At 36.1% G+C, this 7222-nt stretch overlaps 1 pseudogene; it reads right to left on the minus strand.

Annotated features, from left to right (window-relative positions):
* Positions 1–670: 670 nt before the first annotated feature.
* LOC105485498 (secretory carrier-associated membrane protein 1-like) lies at positions 671–5669 on the minus strand (annotated as a pseudogene).
* Between the last annotated feature and the right edge of the window lie 1553 nt (positions 5670–7222).

Genomic DNA, 7222 nt, shown 5'->3' on the forward strand with positions numbered 1-7222 from the left:
GAATTGCTTGAATTCTGGAGGCTGAGGTTGCAGCGAGCTGAGATCGTGCCACTGCACTCCAGCCTGGGCAACAGAACAAGACTGTGTCAACGGCCCCCAACCCCCACAATAACAACAAAAAATCGTAATGTAGACATAGCTGTGGACTCTTGATTTCCATAGTGGAATTTGAGAAAGTGCTCCTGGTATTTAGTGAGCAGGGGCCAGGGATGCTAAACCATTTGCAATATATAGGACAGCTTCACCAAAAAGGAGTTATCCTGCACTGTTATCAGTTATACCCTCCTTGAAAAACACTTATTTAGAGGAAGAAACTAATTCCCTAGTAACAAAAGTTGAGATTGCAGAAATCAGAAGACTGGACAGAGTTAAAGGGGAAAAGCAGATATTACGGCCAGGAAAGACAACTGGGAAAATAATATATACCCAAATCTAACTATACTTAAAAAAGGAATTAGAAAAGGGGAAGATGCTTTGTCGTTATTAGATCAGAAACTGTGGCAGAGGTCCAAAGAAATCTTAGGTAGAAAGAGAGGGGAAGATATGAGAGAGCAGACTGAACTGTCTATAGACCCTGCTGAGAAGCAGAATCCAAAAAAAACTGTTGAGAGGTGGCTCTTAAAGCTGAATGTGAAAAATTCATAATATAGACAATTGGGAACCCACTATCTTAAGGACTGAGACTGCTATTTTGAGTAGTTACAAAGATTCTGGACAGATTATAGAGAAGAGTAGGAAGATCAGTAGAAAATACTGGAAGAATTACAAGGGAAGTATCAATATGATGGTTTTGGGTGAACTTCATGCTGGATAAGTAAATGGAATAGACTTCTAAGGGAAGATGCAGCAATAATGAGGCATATTATGGGGGAACCAGGCAGGAATAAAAGAGAATGAGTCCAGTTTGATGGGGAACAATCACTTGAGTGGGATTGTTCTACTCAGAGAGGAGAATGTAAACAAACTGTTGGACCCTGCATTCAGATTGGGTCTCTGAAATCTAAAGCTATAGCCATGACCAGAGTCTATGCAAAATAACAAACCCAGAATTAACCTGAAGCCGTGTGTTGGGAGTAATTCTTACAAGATTATGGATATATGCTTCATGGATCCACAAGCCTATTCCCTCCACAGCACCACCTTGGCCTTGAATGATGAACAAGATAAATAGAATGTTAGGCAGCTTATCTACATTGTCTCCTATGTCTGGCACACACATTTAAAGCTAGGAGCTTGCATACACTAAAGCTCCCACAGAACTTGGCATCAGTTGATAATCCTGGACTGCAAGCCTGACTGCAAAACACAGAAAAACTAAAAAATAAGTGTAAATCCCTAACATCTAGAAGGCCTGTATAAAACGAGGCTATTGTGGTCAACTTCTGTATTTGCCCCCTCTCCCCACCTTCCTCTCCCTGGCACACAGGCTGGTGCCTGCAGTCCTTGTCTGTGTAACAGCTACTTCCCTCTGCATAATACTAGCATAAGCAGACATGAAAGGAACAAGGTCAAAATCCCAAATGACCTACAGTTTAAGGTCATTCACTCAGACCACAGCAGGTAAACACCAAACTCACATGGCATAAAACAGGTCACTGACAGTCTCTAAATTTAAAACCAAAACCAAATTGTACCACAAAATCTTAAATTCCTCATATGGCTTAAACATTTTCATGGGCAATTTACTCCCCGAATTTCATTTATCTTTGCAATGTTCCTAACCGATGCACCAGATGTCTAGTATATACACATGGTCCCAGGTAAGTATCTCCCTGCTGTAGTTTCCTCTGGTTTTCATCTATTCTTTTAAACATGGCTCTTCTGATCTCCATCTCAGGAATTGTTTTTGATTCCTGAAAAAAGAGAGTTGAAACACTGGGCTATTTTGACAACTTACATAGGATCCTCAAATTCTAGAACCGCCATTGTTACAGTACTTTTCTAAATAAAGCCGTAAATAAGTAAAGCCAAATATTACATATATAATTTGAAAGAAAATCATATAGAAAGAATACCTGTAATTCTATCATATAGAGATAATAGTCAATAACCTTTTATTTTCTTTAGAGAGGTATAGACACATTATGTACATGTGTGTATGTATATACATATATTTTATAAAACTATAATAGTTGACAATAGTGTGTATTGACATTTTCCAGTTTTAAAATAAGAATATATTATTATGGTGTAAAATTTGTTAACAACCCGATGCTATTCATATAATATTTTCCCTTATTAGATATTTAGGTTGTTTCCTTTTTAAAACTATTATTATAAACAACTCTTTAACATTATTTTTAAATCGAGAGGACAGTTAGTTCCACCTGTAGATTTTTTTTTCTACCCTCAAATTGTTAATTGTATTGTATTGAATAACCAATCCATCATATATGCACTGATTTGAAATATCTTTATCATGTACTAAATTCATATTTGTGTCTGGAATTTTTATCAGATTAGTGTTGCAATAAATTCATAGTCACTGATTTCAGCCAAGTCCTTATTACTTATTTGTATATCTTTATGCTTGGCTTCCACTTTTATTCTCCTCAGGTATTAGTTTGGAACTTCACTATAGTCAATGCTCCCTTTTAATCTTGGTGCTAGTCTCTTTGTCATCAGTAAGATAAAGGCCACAAGTGTGATCTCTGCAACACCTTTGTATTCATTTCCTAAGGCTGCCATAACCAAGTACCACAACCTTGGGGGCTATGAAAATGGAAATTTATGCTGTCACAGTTCTAGGGGTTAGAAGTTTGAAATCAAGGTATGAGCAGGGCCATGCTCCTTCTAAACCTTGTAGAGGATAATTCTGTCTTGCCTCTTCCTAGCTTCTGGAAGCTCTTGGCAATACATGGTCATTCTTTAGCTTGCAAATGCAGCACTCCAATCTCTGCCTCAGTTGTCATGGCCATCATCCCTCATGCGTCTTCACATTGTCTTCCTTGTGTGTGTGTGTGTGTGTGTGTGTGTGTGTGTGTCCAAATTTCTCTCTTTTATAAAGATTGCAGTTGTATTGGATTAGGGGCGCACCATAGTCCAGTATGATATCATCTTTACTAATTACATCTGAAACAGCCTTATTTCTGAATAAGGTCACATTCTGAGGGAGTGGGGTTAGGACTTGAACATATATTTTGGGAGAACACAATTCAGCCCATAGAAATCTCTCCTCCAACCACACACCACCCACATTCGCACTCATTTCACTCTCCTCTTGTATCGAAGGATGATGGCTTCTTTCTGTTCAGGTTAATTTCGTGTTTTTGTTCTTTATTCCAACGGCTTCTATGTGTTCTGAGACTTTGCTCTATCAATGAACCACTCTTTTTGGCATTTTCATCTTCTACCTTTCCATTAAAAACTCCCCTGCGTTCCGACAACACATCGCTCTCATGTCCCTTTCTTATCCCTCTCCTATTCAAGATACGAAGTTATCCTTTCCTTGAACTTGAACCCCGGTTTAGTCATAATTACATCTTTCTCTTATTCTTTATATATTAGGTCTCTTCACTTCTATCAAGGGCATTAGCTGCTTAGGGTTTTCATAAAGAATTGCCACTGTTGTCCTTTGACATGAATCATTGTGTGTAGAGGACAATTAAAGAAAATCAAGACTGAGTTAAGATGTAAATATTGATACATTTTGATTTGATTTTTATATATGGTGAGACATAGAGTCTAGTTTTATTCTTCTACATATGGTTATCCAGTTTTCTCAGCATCATTTATAGAAGAGACTGCTCTCTCCTTATTGTATTTTCTTGGTATTTTCATCCAAAATGGGTTGGCTCTAAGTGTGTGGATTGGTATCTGGGCTCTCTCTTCTGTTCCATTGTTTTTATGCAGTACCAGCTGATTTGTTGTCAGGTAGCATGATGCCTCCAGTTTTGTTCTTTTTGTTCAAAATTTCTTTGGCTATTTGGGGTCTTTTAGGGTTTCATATTAATTTTAGTACGTTTTTTTCTATTTCTGTGAGGAATGTCATTGGTATTTTCACAGGGATTACACTGAATCTGTAAATTGCTTTGGGTAGTACGGTCATTTTAACAATATCGATTCTTCCAATTCATGGGCATAGAATATATTTTTATTTAAAAATAAAGATACTACTAGACAAAAAATACTATAAAGCTACTAGAACAAAACACTGGAGAAATCCTCCAGTACACTGATCTGGGCAAAGATATTTTGAGTAAGCCTCAAAAGCACAGGAAATAAAATCAAAACTAGATAAATGGGATTACATAAAGCTCAAAAGCTTCTGCACAACAAAGAAAACAATCAAAAATTGCATAGACAACCTACAGAATGAGAGAAAATATTTGCAAACTATCCATCTGACAAAGAATTAATAACCAGAATATATAAGGAACTCAAACAACTCAGTAGTAAAAAACTAAATAATTGATTAAAAAATGGGCAAAAGATCTGAACAGACATTTCTCAAAGAAGACATACAAATGGCTAACAGATATATGAAGAAATGGTCACCACCACTAATTATCAGAGAACTGCAAATCAAAACCACAATGAGATATCATCTCACTCCAGTTAGAATGGCTTTTACAAAAAAGACAGAGAATAACAGATGCTGGTGAGAATGTAGAGAAAGGGGAACCCTTGTACACCATTAGTGGGAATGTTAATTAGTACCTCTTTTTTGAAAAAGACACCTGTACTTGTATGTTTCTTGCAGCACTATTCACAATAGCAAAGTCATGGAATCAACCTAAATGTCCATCAATGGTAGACTGGGTAAAGAAAATGTGGTATGTATACACCATGGAATATTACACAGCCGCCAAAATGAAATTATGTCCTTTGTAGCAACATAGATGCAGCTGGAGGCCATCATCTTTTAAAAACATAACTAGTGAGATGGCTGCTGATGCTGCGAAAAGTGCTGCTATGATTATCATCCTGATTCCAACAGGAATAGTTTGGTTGAGACCAGTAAGGGTTGAAATTCAACCACAATTGCCCCAGTTATGAAATCCTACAGCCTGGAATGCATGTACAGCAAACTAACAAATATAGACGAAGAAGAATACAAAGAATCTGAATGAACTATGACTCCTGAAAGCTCCGTAAAGTGGTCTGTACCAACAGACAAATGAACAAGGAGTAAAAAGCAAGAACCACGGGATACTCAATCCAAAATCAGCCACTCTTATGAAATCAACACAAAACCAAGACAAGCATCTGAAGATATTTAGAAACAGTGTTACAGCATGGAACATCCAGAAGTAGTATATAAGCTTTACTGTCTTTTGGAATTCTATAGGAATGTCACAGAAAAATCCTGATAGAAACAAGGTTCTATAGGAAAATTGCTGAGAAGAAGTGGACAATTATTTTTTCTACCATGTTGAGTGAGGTTTTGCATTTCTCATTCCCGATGATCGAATTATGCATCTTTTCTTTCTACTTCTTCTTGGTGTTTAAGAAGTTCAGCTTGGGCCAACACATGTTTTTTTTTTTTTTTTTTTTTTTTTTTGCAATCAGTGTATAAACTGGATGTTTCTCTGTTGTTTCATTATTGCTGGTTGTATATTGGGTACGTTAGGCATCCTCACACTGCCTCGTGGAGGTCTGAAGGGATTGTTGAGATCTGGTTCAAAAGAAAGGAAATCAATATGTCCAAGAGATGTCTGCACCCCCATGTTTACTACAGCACTATTTACAATACCCAAAATATAGAATAAATCTAAGTGCCCATCAATGGATAAATGAATAAGTAAAATGTGGTATATACACAATATTATCCAGCCATAAAAAGAATAAAATCCTGTTATTTGTAGCAACATGAATGGAAGTGAAGGACATTATGTTAAATGAAATACACCAAGCACAGAAAGACAAATATAGGATGTTCCCACTCACATGTGTGAGCTAAAAAGGTGGAGCTCATGAAGTTAGATAGATTTCCAGAGGCCAGGAAGGGTGGGAAAGGAGGGAATAAAGAGAGATTATTAATTGGGTACAATTATACAGTTACTAATAGATAAAAGAAATAAGACCTGGTGTTTGATAGATCAGTAGGGTGACTATAGTTAACATTAGTCTGTTAAACATTTCAAAATAGCTAGAAGAGAATAATTTGAATGTTTCTAGCATAAAGAAAAGTTAAACATTTAATGTGATGGATATCCTAATTACCCTGATTTGATTATATGTATGTATCAGATTATCACATGTACCCTGAAAATATGTACATGAATTATGTCTCAATAAAAATAATTTTTAAAAATATGTAAATGTTGGATAGTTGGCTCAAATCCTTCCTGAGTATTTTCCCCATGAACCTGACAGCGTTAGGTTAATATTCATGAATCAGGAGAATCATGATGGTGTGCCCCGGATGCTTGGAATGTCCTTAAATTGTGGTAACATAGAATTTTAGATACATTACGTTATAAATAATTATTTTGTCACACTAACCTTAAGCTAACAAAGATTTGAGAACTGGATTAAGTTATCTTTCTATCCCCAGGACCTAGCAGAGTTTGGAACCTATTAGGTGACCAATAAATATTTTTTAATGAACAGAATCATGGATAAGCAAATGATGTCTATTCTGAGATAGCTGGTGTTACAAGATGATTTGTCCATATGAAGATCTGTTTTACACATTCGTTTCATTAATGCAGTACTTTAACCAGGAAACAGGCCATTCAAGGTAAAGGTTACATAATACAAAAGAAAATGGAATTTTCCAACCAGATATTCTGTGAAGCATTGTTCATATATTATAGGAGGTAAAAATAAATTACTTTTAAAAAAAGTGCTTGTGTGCAAATAAGTTTGGGAAGGACTGAGCTTTTTTGCTTCTTATTTATTTAGGTCTTTCACATCTTTATTATTTTATTAATATTATTTTTAAATTGATAGATAAAATGGTGTATATTTATGGTGTACAATATACATATGTTGTGGAATGACTAAGTCTAGCTAGGAAGGTTTTTCTCTCAGTGCAGAAATTCTTAGAACTCACAAATTATTTAGATTTGCATTTGGCTGCATGTGACAGAAATCTGATTGCACAGATATAAACAAGTAGGAGTTTATTTTTCTTATGTAGAAAAATAAATGCAGACACAGGCATCCAGAGTGGAACGTCAGTTCCAGGATGCCTCCAGTGTGCAGTCTCCTTTCTGAATTCTCCTGCAGCCTCCCTGGAAGAGCGTGGGGTTTTCTTTCTCATGCTCACACAGTG

The sequence above is a fragment of the Macaca nemestrina genome, chromosome 1 (assembly GCF_043159975.1).
Source record: "Macaca nemestrina isolate mMacNem1 chromosome 1, mMacNem.hap1, whole genome shotgun sequence".
NCBI lineage: Eukaryota > Metazoa > Chordata > Mammalia > Primates > Cercopithecidae > Macaca > Macaca nemestrina.